This window comes from Podarcis raffonei, chromosome 1, assembly GCF_027172205.1.
Source record: "Podarcis raffonei isolate rPodRaf1 chromosome 1, rPodRaf1.pri, whole genome shotgun sequence".
NCBI classification, from domain to species: Eukaryota; Metazoa; Chordata; class Lepidosauria; order Squamata; family Lacertidae; genus Podarcis; species Podarcis raffonei.
In genome coordinates, this window is record NC_070602.1 from 52,205,612 (window position 1) to 52,219,323 (window position 13,712).

At 40.1% G+C, this 13,712-nt stretch overlaps 1 protein-coding gene across 2 annotated transcripts in view; it reads right to left on the bottom strand.

Moving 5' to 3' along the window:
• The window catches only part of TSPAN18 (tetraspanin 18), a 148,902-nt gene that overhangs the window by 56,732 nt on the left and 78,458 nt on the right, over positions 1-13,712 (bottom strand). For both annotated transcript variants that reach the window (XM_053387479.1, XM_053387486.1), the window contains one exon: positions 10,595-10,678. The gene's annotated coding sequence lies outside the window, so the exon portion shown is untranslated. The remainder of the gene's footprint in view (positions 1-10,594; positions 10,679-13,712) is intronic.

Here is a 13,712-nt window from a genome sequence, read left to right on the forward strand (position 1 = left end):
GAAATATGCATATATGTTGTGACAAATGAAAACAACACACACACACTCTATTCAGGAACAAGATATAGTTAGAAATTTTTATTTATTTCCCAATATCTCTCCACCCCTCAAAAATTGTTATTTACTTCCAGTCTGCTGCGGAGGCAATGGTGGCATGCTCCATGTCGTCCGAGGAAAGGACGACACAGTCCTGGCTGTTAGGGCTCCGGGGGTGAACGCCGGGGCTAGGTGACAACAGGGTTGGCTAACTATGTGCCAAATCCTACACCTTTCCAGTCAGTCTTTGTAAACATCCAGCCAGGAAGGTTGGGGGCTCCTCTTTGCTGCATTAGCAACACCAAAGTAACCGCCCTGGGGTGCAAGCCTGGGCAGTGTGTATTGAGATCCTGAGCTGCCCAGATGACAAGACCCCCCAGCCCTCTGCCTCACTGCTGTGGTCCAAAGGAAAGCAGGTCAATACATTTGGCACCATCTTGGCTGCAGGGGTTGCCAGAAGGCAAAACACCATCCAACCATCTTAGGGACTCCATTCTGGATTTATGTAGGGATTACTCCTTAGCCTTTGTGGGTAGGATGGGGTGGCAGGGGGAAGATTATTATGTGTTCTCCTACTGCTTTGAAAATAAAGCTTCTGTTTCCAAATAATGACCTGACCCTTTGTTTTGTCTTGTCAAGGTACCCTGCAGCATCAAGGGACTGCGGAGTCACTTCAAGTCAACCCTTCACCTAGGGCTAGTTACTGCATAACAATTATGTAACCAAATAGTTGAGGAAGTCAAAAGATTGTCCTTTAAAAGTATGGTGTGGATCTGCCCGAAGATAGGAAGACAACAGTTATTTTTTTCTGGCAGCCTATCTTCACAGAAAGCATAAGCTGATGTGTCTGGGCACATCAGCACTGGTGCATCATAGGAAAACATTTGCAAAAGCTCTCCCAAACACCCTGAAGAAGTGAAACTTACAACTCCTTGCTTGAAAACAGCATTTCTTTCCACCAACTTCTCCCTATAAATCATAATAAGCTCTCTTGTTACAAATAAGATGGGAAGGGCTTATAGTATGTGTGAGTAACTACTTGCATATAACATTATATCTGCCCAGCATTCTCGTGAGATAGTATCACCAACACTGAGGGCTGTTCCTATGATAAAATGTATCCGATTAAGGATAAAGGCAAAAGAAGCAAGGTAATGAATGATATCATTAAAGGAGATCTTAAAAAAAACCAAAACCTTCTACAGCCCTCAAGGTTGTTATTTTATCTCAACTGGAAAGAAAATATTGCACTCCTATCCCTAGGAAACTAAAGCCATTTAAAGAAAGAAGAGGAAAAATTACCAGTGACAACATTTAATAAGCACTATAATATAACTTGAGCCTAACATTGTGAGTGGGAGTTGAGAGTTTCTTACTGGAAGGAAAACAGGAGGAACAAAACCAGCAGCAATGAAACAGATCTCCTTATAACCTTAGATTGAAAATAAATTAGACTAAAGAATCAGCAGGAATAAACCATCATGTAGCTCCATGTTTCCCTATAAGCAAAGATCTCCATCACTCTGTACATTAATTTCCCTCTAGGGGGAAAAAAAGTAAATATATAGCACTGTCAGAGGAGGAGGAAGATCTTCTCTGTAAATCAGGAATAATGAAAAAGGAGTGATTACAAATCTCTAAAGGTATTCTAATGTTAAATATTTCAATCCTTTACTTTCTAGGGAGGAATCAGTACAGAATTGATTGTAATATTTACGAGCAGCTGTTCTATAAAAGGAAGATACAAGGAACAGAAATGTGAAACTCGCAAGACATTTACGTACACAAATACTTAAGCTGTAGGATACGTAAGAAAGTAAGAGAAGTTCTGCTGGATCAAACAAAAGGCTTATCTAGTTCAGCATTCTGTTCTGATAGCAGCTAGCCACACGCATGTTGGAGGCCCAAAGCAGGACATGAGTACAACAGCCTCTCCTGCTGTTGCTCCTCAACCATGGGTATTTTGGGGCATACAAGAAGCCACTGATATTTTATCATCCGTTAATTTGTTTAATCCTCTTTTAAATGCTTTCCAAGTTGGTGGCGATCACTGCATTTTGTGGTAGTGAATTCCATACTTTAACTACACACTATACTTGCATTTGTCTCTCTGGAAACTCTCACCATTTAGTTTCATTTGATGAGCCCAGGTTCTAGTATTATGAGAGAAATTGGGGGATGGGACTTCTCTCTCTCTCTTTAGGACATTTGAGTTAAGAGACACATAATCTGGAAACAAACGTAGTGGTGTTTCTTGCCAAAATGGGGGTGGACGAATGGAGCCTCCATTCCTAATGTATGCCTTTATTCCAGTTGCCTGAAGATAAAATTATCTTAAAATTAATAGTGTGTGCAGACAGGTTGGGTTTTGCTCCAGCTGGAACTACCACAATATCTCCCAATTAGCACAACTCTTCCAAATGCCTTTGAATGAAACTTTGTGCTTTACTGAACCAGTTTATAAGAAAAATAGAAGACACTTGTTTATTATCTTTTTTGTGTTTTGACCAAATCTCATGATTTATTCATCTTGGCAATGGGCTCTCTTACAATATCATTGAGCCTGTTTCTTCACCTCTTCTGACACATTCTTTCATTGCCCTACTCTATAGAGGGGGATAGAGTTCCTTGTATAGATACAAGTGCAGAAACAACATGGGTCAAACAATAGCAAAACTAAACCAAATAATAGTCTGTACAGATCACAAATCTGAACTGAGTGAGAACACAAAGCATATATACACCAAGCAAAATGAATCAATTACTACAAACAAATGTGGCTCTAATAAACTACTATGTACATGACAGAAAGTAGTATCTCTTAAGTTCTGATTACCTGTGCTATCACTAAAGCTTGGTTTGGAATATAAACACCTTCAATGTAGCATTGTGAACTGAGTGCCATTTCCATGAGTGCTCCATTTCTCCAGCCTGGAATGTAAATTGTGTTTCTAAACACGTGTGAGCCAGCAAGGCACTTTGGCAGACACCGTTTTCCAGTGCGCTTGAAAACTAAGTATAAATCCCAGAGATCACCCTGCTGTCTTTCTTTTGAAGCACATTGATCAAATGTTTGTGAGGCAGCCTTAGATATATTTCATATATTATGAGATTCCTGGTGTGCTTAGTTTTCCACTTCTTGTTAAGGACTGCAAGCTAGCCTTCAGTTGTAGGCACATAAACCGGGCACACACTAAATATCAGCCTGACCCAGTGACGCCTAATTGTGATCTTCTGATAATAATGGCTTCAGATTTTCTAACTTCCATAACATTTTGCCAACTCAGCCAGTGGACCAACAACTCAGTGCAAAATAACGTACAAGGGGCTTCAAAAGTCAAGGGACTCCCTTTACTGGCGCAAAACAGATAGAAAGCACTGTGTAGCTGCTATGCTTACATTGTGTCTTGGGTTGCATCTAAGTTACAAGAAGCACCTTTGCTGCTCTCTGATCCTAGTGCTGCTTTGGCAGAAAATGCACGATGTTCTCTTGTTGTTGTTGTTTAGTCATTTAGTCGTGTCTGACTCTTCGTGATCCCATGGACCAGACCACGCCAGGCACTCCTGCCTTCCGCTGCCTCCCGCAGTTTGGTCAAACTCATGTTAGTAGCTTTGAGAACACTGTCCAACCATCTCATCCTCTGTCATCCCCTTCTCCTTGTGCCCTCAATCTTTCCCAACATCAGGGTCTTTTCCAGGGAGTCTTCTCTTCTCCTGAGGTGGCCAGAGTCATGGAGCCTCAGCTTCAGGATCTGTCCTTCCAGTGAGCACTCAGGGCTGATTTCCTTCAGAATGGAGAGGTTTGATCTTCTTGCAGTGCATGGGACTCTCAAGAGTCTCCTCCAGCACCACAATTCAAAAGCATCAATTCTTTGGTGATCAGCCTTCTTTATGGTCCAGCTCTCACTTCCATACATCACTTACTTACTTCAAATTTCTAGCGAAGTAAAATGGCAAAACATGCCATCTAATTATCCCTAATGACTGAAGCTCAAATCTTCTTAGCATTGGGGCAACAACCAAATCACAGTTCTGCTGACCTGGAAATGTTGGATTTGCGAAGCTTTAGTCCTACTGGAATTCATTATTTATGTATTTCTTATTTGTTTCATAAAATGTATACAATGCTTGATTGCAAAAACAAAAACAAAACATCAAAGCAGTTTGCAAAAGACAAAACAGTAACATCGGGGTGGGGTGGGGCGGAATATATATGCAACCCTACTTTAAAACATACAGAAGTTAAAATACTAAAACAGATTCAAATTACCTTGACTTTCTAAGCATCTGGGTAGGTTTGTCTAAACAGGAATGCTTTTAGCAGGCTCCAGAAAAGAGTACAGTGAAGGCGCCTACATGATCTCAACAGGCAAGGAGTTCCAAAGTGCAGATGCTGCCACACTAAATTATTTACAAATGTGGAACGGGTGCTATGTGGCAGCTGGAGCAGTGCCATTTCCACTGATCAAAGAGGCTGAGTGGGTACATGTAGGGTAAGATGATGTCATAGGTAAACTAGTCCCAAGTTGTTAATGGCTTTATATACTAACAGTAACACCTTGAACCTAGTCTGGTAGCAAATCAGCAAACCACTGCAGATTTAAAGAGTTAAATCTTTAATTTAAGGACTCTTTTTCTGAGAATCAATCTTCCCGTATCTCAGACATAAGCCTTATTTTGATACATACAAAACCCCGCCTTTGCAGTCTCCTGCAGAATCACTAAAGTGAAAGAGCGACAGTAAATCTTAAGATGTAATTGAGACAAGCTCACCTCTCCCACTTGGGGTGTTTAAAACTCACAAAAGAACAAGACAGCAGCCTGTGCAGCAATCAAAATAAGGAATCCAATGCCTTTATTATCTCCTTTGAGCGACATCAGCTCTATAGCTTGCCCCAGGAATCTACACCTTGATGAAAGGCTGCTCTACTCTCCCCATCTGTCATTTTGTGCAAGCCTATTTTCACTTGTCAAAGTAATTTGTACAGGAGATAATCATATATAGCAGGAGTTTATTAATGATTGCGTGTTGGAAACATTATCTTTTACTGATAAGCATCTTCCTAGCTGTAAATTGTATCACCTTCTTATATTTCTTTTAAAAAAGGAAGAAGAAAAAACACTACAAGAAAGGCATGCCCAGAATTTCCTTTGAACAAGCAATGATGTGGCAACAGAGGAGGCTGGCTGCGATGGACAAAGAGGAAAAAGCTCTTCGTTAAAACTTGTAACCAACAGCAAAAGTGGCATGCCTATGGGCTTGCCCACACTTCCACTTGTTCAGTGCCTAGAAAGCACACTCCAAGCACTTTTCCGCTTCTCCCAATGGTTTTAAGGCATGGGTCTAAGCGCTTTTGTCTTTGCCCTACTCTTTCCCCTGGAAAACTCGCTCCAGATTGATGTTTGCTCAAATTCACCGGTAAAGATTGGGTTTTCCCAGGGGAAAGTGGCAGGATAAACAGAAGTCTGGATGTGCCCTCCATTAGTACTACCAGCAGCACATTCCTTTACCAGCACCACAAACATAACATTAATATAGCTGGCTTCAAAATGATCTAGAGCAGGTGGTCTATGCAATGCACTTGTAACTGAGTGGAAGTGGAGGTGGATTTTAGCAACAGCCGATGTCACTTCTGAAAGCATCTAAGAAATGTTAAAATCACCCCCAAACACCCATTCTAAAAAAGGGGGAAGTGTGGTGAAAGAGAGCAGTCCTAGGTAAGTCTCCATACTCAGCCATCTATATTCATCTGTGCTTTGCGCCCTAGGCTGGATCTAGACACATCAAAGAAGCGTTTCAGTTAAATGCGTTACAAACTTTGTATGAGAAATCGGGTTAGCAAAAATGGAACTCCGCAGCACCATCTGGTGTCACAGTGTTAGAATGCATAAACAACACATATAAAGCACTTTTTATTTGCAAATGCAGCTAAGTCCCTAGTCTAGCCAAACCTCTCATCCAGCTACCTCTGACCATTTTATCTTAACATGCTAACCTTTTTCCTCAACCTGATTTAGGAGTGTAGCTTTTTACATTGTTCCATACCTTTACAACATACAGTAGCTTGAACACAAACTGAAATCTGTCACAAGCGGAACATGAGTCAGCAACGTGATGTGGCTGCAAAAAAAAGGCTAATGCAATTTTCAGCTAATACATTAATAGAACTATAGTTTCCAAGTCATGGGAATTAATATTTCCACATTATCCTGTGCCAGTGATGCCACTTCTGGAGCAGCATTCAGTTCTGCTTGGAAAATATTTAGAGGACCATAACAAAGATGGTTAGCTGTATGAAAAACAAGTCCAATCAAAAAAAGTTGATGGAACTGGGTATATATACCCTGGAGAAGAGGAGGATGGTATAGCCTTCTGAAATACCTGATATATACAGTAATAACTTAGAAAAAGGCCAATAACTGTTCACTGCTATCCAAGACACCAGGGCTAGACTTAATCTAGCTAGGGCTTAAGTTCCAGGAGGGTAGATATCAGTTGAACATTTGGAGAAACTCGCTAAGAGCAGTTGAATAATGGAACCAATTAATTAGAAGGGTGGACACTCGCTGGAGGCATTCAAGCAGAAGATAGGCAGCTATTTATTGGGAATGCTTGAGTCCTGGGTATCCTGTATCAAGCAGGGAATTGGTCCAGATTGTGCAAGACCACCTCCAACTCTATGATTGCACAATTGTGCTTTTTCTTATATGGTGGGAACATGGGATGCTAAACATTTACTGAAATAAACATGGTGACATTGACAGTTATAGTAATAAAAGAAAAAGAAGAGGTCACACCTCATGAAGTAACAAATAAGTGTCTGGATAGAGTGGGAGTTACGCACTTTGTATATGGTTTGCACAAAGCATATGTTTGTGAGGCTTGGATGAAACAGCAAACTACGGTTTGCTGAAAACACAGAACAGAAATTCCTATTCTCAGTGTGTAAGGAGAAAAAAGGAGGGGGAAGGTGAGAAGCAAGTGCACTAGCCTGAATCTCACTCTCATAAGCACCAGTTTTTGATTTGGTATTCTCTCTGCATAGCCTCAGTCTACGTAGTTTAGGTTTAGTCTTGTATAACTAGGTAATTTTTTTTAGTGAAGGGTTTCTTTACAGCTAACTATTAATATCTGTATGCTGGGATAAAAACAAAACACACACACCAATGAAAGGGATATTTCCCCCCACCAGCTACTGCCTCAACAGCCCTCTCCATGACCACCACTTTGAATGTAAAAGTCCTTGGCCTCCATTGATTTATCTATCTCCTTTTCCGACACCCTAAGTCCTTCTCCGCCTTTCAAATTGCTTATTTCAGGCTAGACAAGCAACTGTGGTTAAAATGTCACTGAATTTAATGATTTCAGCGCTGTGTTCAAACACTTCAGCAGCCTGGCTTCAAAGGGAAGGGAAGTGGCAGAAAGACGCAGGATGGGCTGATTCGTACTGGTGGAGCAAGACCCCTCATATCCAAGTAAGATGGTACAGAATCTTCAGGCAATTAGGCAGCTGGCATTGACATCAGATACCAAGCTGCACCATTTAAGAGCTGCTATCTCAAATCGTAGATTAAGATAAAGAAAGGTGGGGGTGGAGAGGACAGTTTTCAGTACTTTTTTTAAAAATGGCTGGCTTCCTGTGTTTGCAAGATATTTAGTTACATCTATTTAGTTTAACACTATCTACCTTCTGGTAGCAGGGTATGGAGGTTTGGCAGAACTACATTCTGAGGGATAGTAATGCATTTATTTATTTTACAAATATATAAAATGCTTCAAAGCCAAGATATTTGTACATCTGTGACTCATATGCTGGACTTTTCACCACCAGAACAGAACAATATACAGGCCTGTTTGTGAAAAAAGATGGATCCATGCAATAACCTGGCTTATACCCATCTATTCCACCCTGTCATGTATCCTGTAGCAGACAAAGCATTCTGTCTGACATGCCAGTGAATACTCTAGCACTCACCAATGCTGGGAACAGGGTTCAATACACATTTCGTTATTATGAAACACCCATCTTATCTTAATTTGCAATCCCTAGTGGAGATGGCAGTGTGGAATCAAATATCTCATGATTCCAATTTCAGACTCAGCATCCACTGGATGTAGTGGCAGCATCCACTACTGCAGAAAGTGTTGGTTGTTTCAGTATGTCAGAATGGAAGAAATGACACACCAGGTTACTTGGTTCATCCATCCTGCTATTTGCTGATCATCTTAACACAAGCAGGAATTTAAAGATCGATCCGTACAAGATAAAAGCACAATGTCAGAAAGTTGACTGTCCGAGCTTTCTACTTGCTCATAATAGAGAACCCGAGCCATAATGCTTTCTATTACTTAGAGCTTACTCAGGCAGGCATTCACTGATATGACTTGGTTAATCTTTTCTCTAGTCCCAGGAGGGTCTTATTTTCACTTATTAAAAGTTGCTAATTTTAACTCAACAAATGTATGTTTAATCTGCTGTTAAGACCCAACTCACTTTGCACATTTATCTATTGAGGTCATATAAAATTCATAAACCTGTGTAAACAGTTTACTTCCTACAGAAGCCCATAAGAAGTTTCCAGTTTTTATTTAAACCCTGCTTGATTAGACCTGCTTGAAAGTGCTCACTGCACAGGATGGCAACTCAAAGTAGAATGAGAAGAATCTGTTGAGGTTCTACAGACTTTTTTTAATCAGACACACAGATGGTGTTCACTATCTGGCCAACCCTTACGTATGCTACATGAATAACGATATACAGTAACTGCCTCTTCAAGGAATATATTGTTTGCTGCCCTCTCTTCCATGGTAAGATATGTCAAGATGAAATTCACAACCACTGTGATGCAGATGTAACTATAAAATGTATGCCATATATTCAATGCAAGGGAACGAGCCAAGGTTCCAATATGTACTATGCTATGAGCTCTCCTTCAGTGGAATATTTGGTGTCATATGTAGTTACATAAAAGGAACATTATGTCAGCTCCTAACTGTGGTTTAGAGAGGGTCAGGACCAAACAGCAATCAGGATCAGAGGGCTTGATCCATCCAAAGCTATTTTAGTATGTGCCCAACTCTCCCACATTTTCCAGTGTTATCAGTGACATTTCCAGACAAGCTCCTGGGCTCTTTACTGAACAAGTCAGTAGGACATAATGGACCTTTCTAAACTTCTAAAGTTGCCTCATTTTTCTGGGGTTAAATGCCTCTCTTGCCAAGTTCCTTTAGCATTCAACTGAAACCAGAATATGAACAGGCACAAATATTTTTTAACAATGTAGAAAAAGATGTGAAAACACTAGCTTTAAAAAGCTAGCTACCATAGATAAAAATGAAAGTGAATGAGATTTTACTCTCTGCTAAAGATAAAACTGCTCCAGCGTCTCCAGTGAGAGAGCGTCAGAAAATACTCTGTTTAGTGTCTAGTGATATGGCCCTTCCTTCAGGCATTTTAAGCTGGGCTTGCATATTAAAAGGACTATAGTTTTAACACTGAACCGTCTATTAAAAATTCTATGCATAAGCATCTGTAGCTTCATGTAAACATCAGATTGAAACATCTCTCTCTTTTGGATGAAAACAGAAGTGTTAATGTTTCCACACTGGGCGCAAATGCTATGTTTATCTACAGAGAAAGTACACAGCAGAAAACTCCAGGGAAAAACAGGGAACAAATAATGCAGCCACCTTGTGCATGTGAATGAAGACTTCTCATGTAAATGTATCATTACCATAGGAGGAAGCACCAAAAGCAGAGAGAGAGAGAGAGAGAGAGAGAGAGAGAGAGAGAACAAATGATAAAAAGCAGTATAGATAAATGAAGCTTTACTAATTTCCCTGGAATTTTCCACATTATCTTCAACTGCACTGGATCTTCCTTTAGGATAGTCACAAAACACAATCCAGCAGCAACCCTACATTATCTGATCCATGTACCAAGGATTCGGGGTCATTCAAAGTTCACAGAGTGGTTTACAATGTGGATGGTGAAGGTGTAGTACAACAAACCAAGAACTGGAATCCTTCTCTCATCTTGTATTAGTTGCAATTGCAGAAATGCAGGCTTTAAAAAATCTGTCAGATTTATCTTATTAGAATGTGGGATATCCTTTCAAAGCAAAAGAGGCAGAAATCCCCATTGTTTCAAATAAGCCTCTGCAATGCATGGCAGAGGATACCATTAGCTGCTGGTAGTTTGTCTTGAATTGCTTTCATCTTTTTAAATGACTGTTAGAACAATGTAAAGTCCTGTGAACATATAAGAGGCAAAGCTTTTCTAGGGAAAGGCAGAGGAAGCATATTGGACAAATGCAACAAGACGGTGTATCACAATAGGAAGTACCACTCACCCTATTCCTGACTTAGAGGTGCACTGAGTCACTTCAGGGGAAAATGCAGGGTATAATTAATATAGAAGAAGAAGAAGAAGAAGAAGAAGAAGAAGAAGAAGAAGAAGAAGAAGAAATAATAATAATAATAATAATAATAATAATAATAATAATAATAATAATAATAATAATAATAATAGGCACACACTCACTTGCCATTCCTTACCTTAGTTTTGTTTTATGGGGGCTATCAGGCTTGAACAGGAGGATGAAACACCAGCAACCTACAGCAACATGTGCATTCAGTGACCTGTGGGAAGTAGTAAGAGAATACGGTACATTAGAATGCCCAAAAGCCAGAAGAATATTAGGTCTTCCCAGTTCAACATCATCCTCTTCTAGTTTGCAGAGTTTACTCAAAGTGCAGTTTGCTGGTAATGTTAAACTATGGTTTGATTAGACCAGGAAGTAACAATGTATAAAGGGAGAAGGAAGTGAAGAAGGAAGGAAGTGGATAGTTCTTAATCCTCCAAATCATAGTTTGGAGATTGTCTGAATAAAGTAACAGATCCAACACCAGCATGCAGTTTGATGAAGCCAATGCCAGGGACCCAGGAGGGACCACCACTCTGAACTGAGTGAACCCTTTTAACTATTTTTGCCTGCACATCTCCCAGAAACAGCCATCAACAAGAAAACTGTCCTTGGGAGGGGCTGAAAGCACTGCTATTTTTCTAGAAAAAGAGGTGTCGGAACTGAGTTCCTAAGAGTTCCCCCAGAAAAAAAGTCCTGCCTAAAAGGATGGTTTTCTCACTCACTCTCAGCATTAGGTAGCAAGGGAAAGACGTGAAACACTCTCCCCAGGAATATTCATTTGGTTGTAGGGGAGAGAGTGAATTCAATGACAGTGGGCATTTTTCCTTTCCATTAAGAAGGAACAATGCATTTTTTATATAAAACTGTCCATAGTCTGTCACTCTTTTAACTGATGCACCACTGTAATTAGTCACTAATGGAACTTTCTGAATAGCAAAGGCAAGCACTCAGAGGAGAAAGTTTATGTTATGTACCATCTATTATATTCTGACTAGTATAGTAGCCAGAAGTTGTAAAAGTGAGTTTTCACAGCCTTTAATAATGGCCAATAAATCATTGCTCACTTCTCTATTTTCATGAGTTTTGTTCCGCCCATTTCCAAGAGTGTGGGTGTTATTCCTATCTTGGATTCTCCCAAGGAAAAAATTCAGGACTGGGAGTCTGGTCTACCCAGACCTTTCCTTGTTCCTCTTACCTCTACTTGATTAGAATCAAGGAAGCTCCCACAGTCAGTCATTCATGTCTATATTCACATGGGTGTGTGGGTGATGCCACCCTAACCCTCCACAGGGCAAAAAACTAAGTGTGTGTATAAATAATTACTGAACATGCTGTATATTTTTTTAAAAAAACGACAACAACAGGTGTCATGGGTTGAAGAAGTAGAAATCAAGCCTACACTACTCTTAGGCCTGTGACACCTAGCGTGATTCAGAATTTATCCTCCAGGTTGTCATGCATCTGAACTCCAGCTATATGCGACAGATGGTTCCTGGAGGTGACACAAAACAAAAGCAGCCATTGTCCATTTGCACCTCCTCATTCATTAACAATAACTGTGTCCCATACTCTCCTAGATACTATTGCAGAATATATTGGGGGTTTTTCTACAATATTCCAATCAGGATGACAACCAAACTCTTAGCACAGCAATTGTGTCTATAAATGCAGTCACATGCAAGCTCCCTGTGAAATAATCTGGATAGGGTAATTGTCATATCGTCCAAGCTGCTGAGGCCAATGGGCTGAGCACTAGATAGAGAGGATTTTAGCTCATTCGGATCACTTACTATGTTCTTTGTCTCAGTACCTTGTTGATGAGAAGGAATATTTCTCATTCTAATATGTTTTCTAAGCACTCCTTCCCATGTGCCTCACATGCCTCCTAAAATGATATTCATAGTCATATGAACCGAGTTAGCCAGACATAGAAGGAAAAATGAGCTTGTGTGTAGTATGGAGGAGGGAAAAGGAAGAGATTCTGGCTGTATGTATACAAAGAGACAACAATAGAATGGAATGAGACTAACCCTTAAATTGAGCTTCTTGTGAGTCATGAGCAGCAATAAAGAAATGTAAAAATAATGGCGAACTGGTTCATTTTACATCAACCACAGTGTACATACATCTCAGTAGATCAAATGAAGCTAAATACAGCTACAGATACAGCACTAATTTGACAGGCTCTGAGATAAGCCCACTAGTAATCATAATTTCAGCTTTGTGTGTTTTAAAATAGCAGAAGGCTTGCTGTTCGATATGTTTATTTACAGACGTAGCTTACTAGTTCTATGAAAGGTAAAGGAATACATGAGAGGTTTGACCTGACAAACTGTATGGAACAGACAGCAGGGATGCCATTCCAGATTTCAGGGGTGAGGGGGGGAAATCAGTAGGTGACTGAATTTTTTTTTAAGTCCATGAAGCATGGTGATTGTGGGATGCCTGCCTAATATACAGACACAGTTAGTTATTTAAAGTCAAGGTAGCTGATCACATATAGCTGCTTCTGAGGAATAACAACAGGTAACCTTCAATGTTGGTGAGGGATCAGGTTAAGAAGTCCTGAAGCCACTGCTGATGAGGAACACTCCAGAATGTATTTTGTATAGTTAAGTTTTTACCTTTATCTTCAGTACATTGTATTTTATTTTATTGCTATGGCTAGAGGCTGATGCAAATAAAGATGAACACTATTACCAAAAAATTGTTCAAGAGTATATTCTATCCCTAGAGAAAATTGGGGACACCCCACCCCCTATTTCTCTACTCACTAACAGGATGAAGAATTTTGAGATGCTATTTGCACACAGCTTCATCGCATACCAGTACTTGACAGGTATGCCTGTTTCACATTTGCTAAACAAAGGCTTCATATTTACTGAATGAAGTATTCATATTTATGGCAGTGAAGTAATTTACTTCAGCAGCTGCTCAGCTGAGACACTGCAGTCAAACCATGATTTTGCTGTCAGGAAAGTGATCACGGCTTACACGCAACATCTCCCCTTCCACACATGTGAAACTTCCCTCCTTCACTTTCTGGTGTAGAGTAACTACAATGATCAGAAACCCACTTTAAACTAGTCTTATTCACACATTACACAGATCACAGCAGGAGCTATTTTGGAGTTACAGTGATTACTTGGAGCAGAGCTGCATTTTAGCGTAGCATTCTGCTGGTGTCCACATCACATTTTCTGAAACTGTCTGAAGAGAAAGCCCAGCATTCAGCCTCCTGATCACAT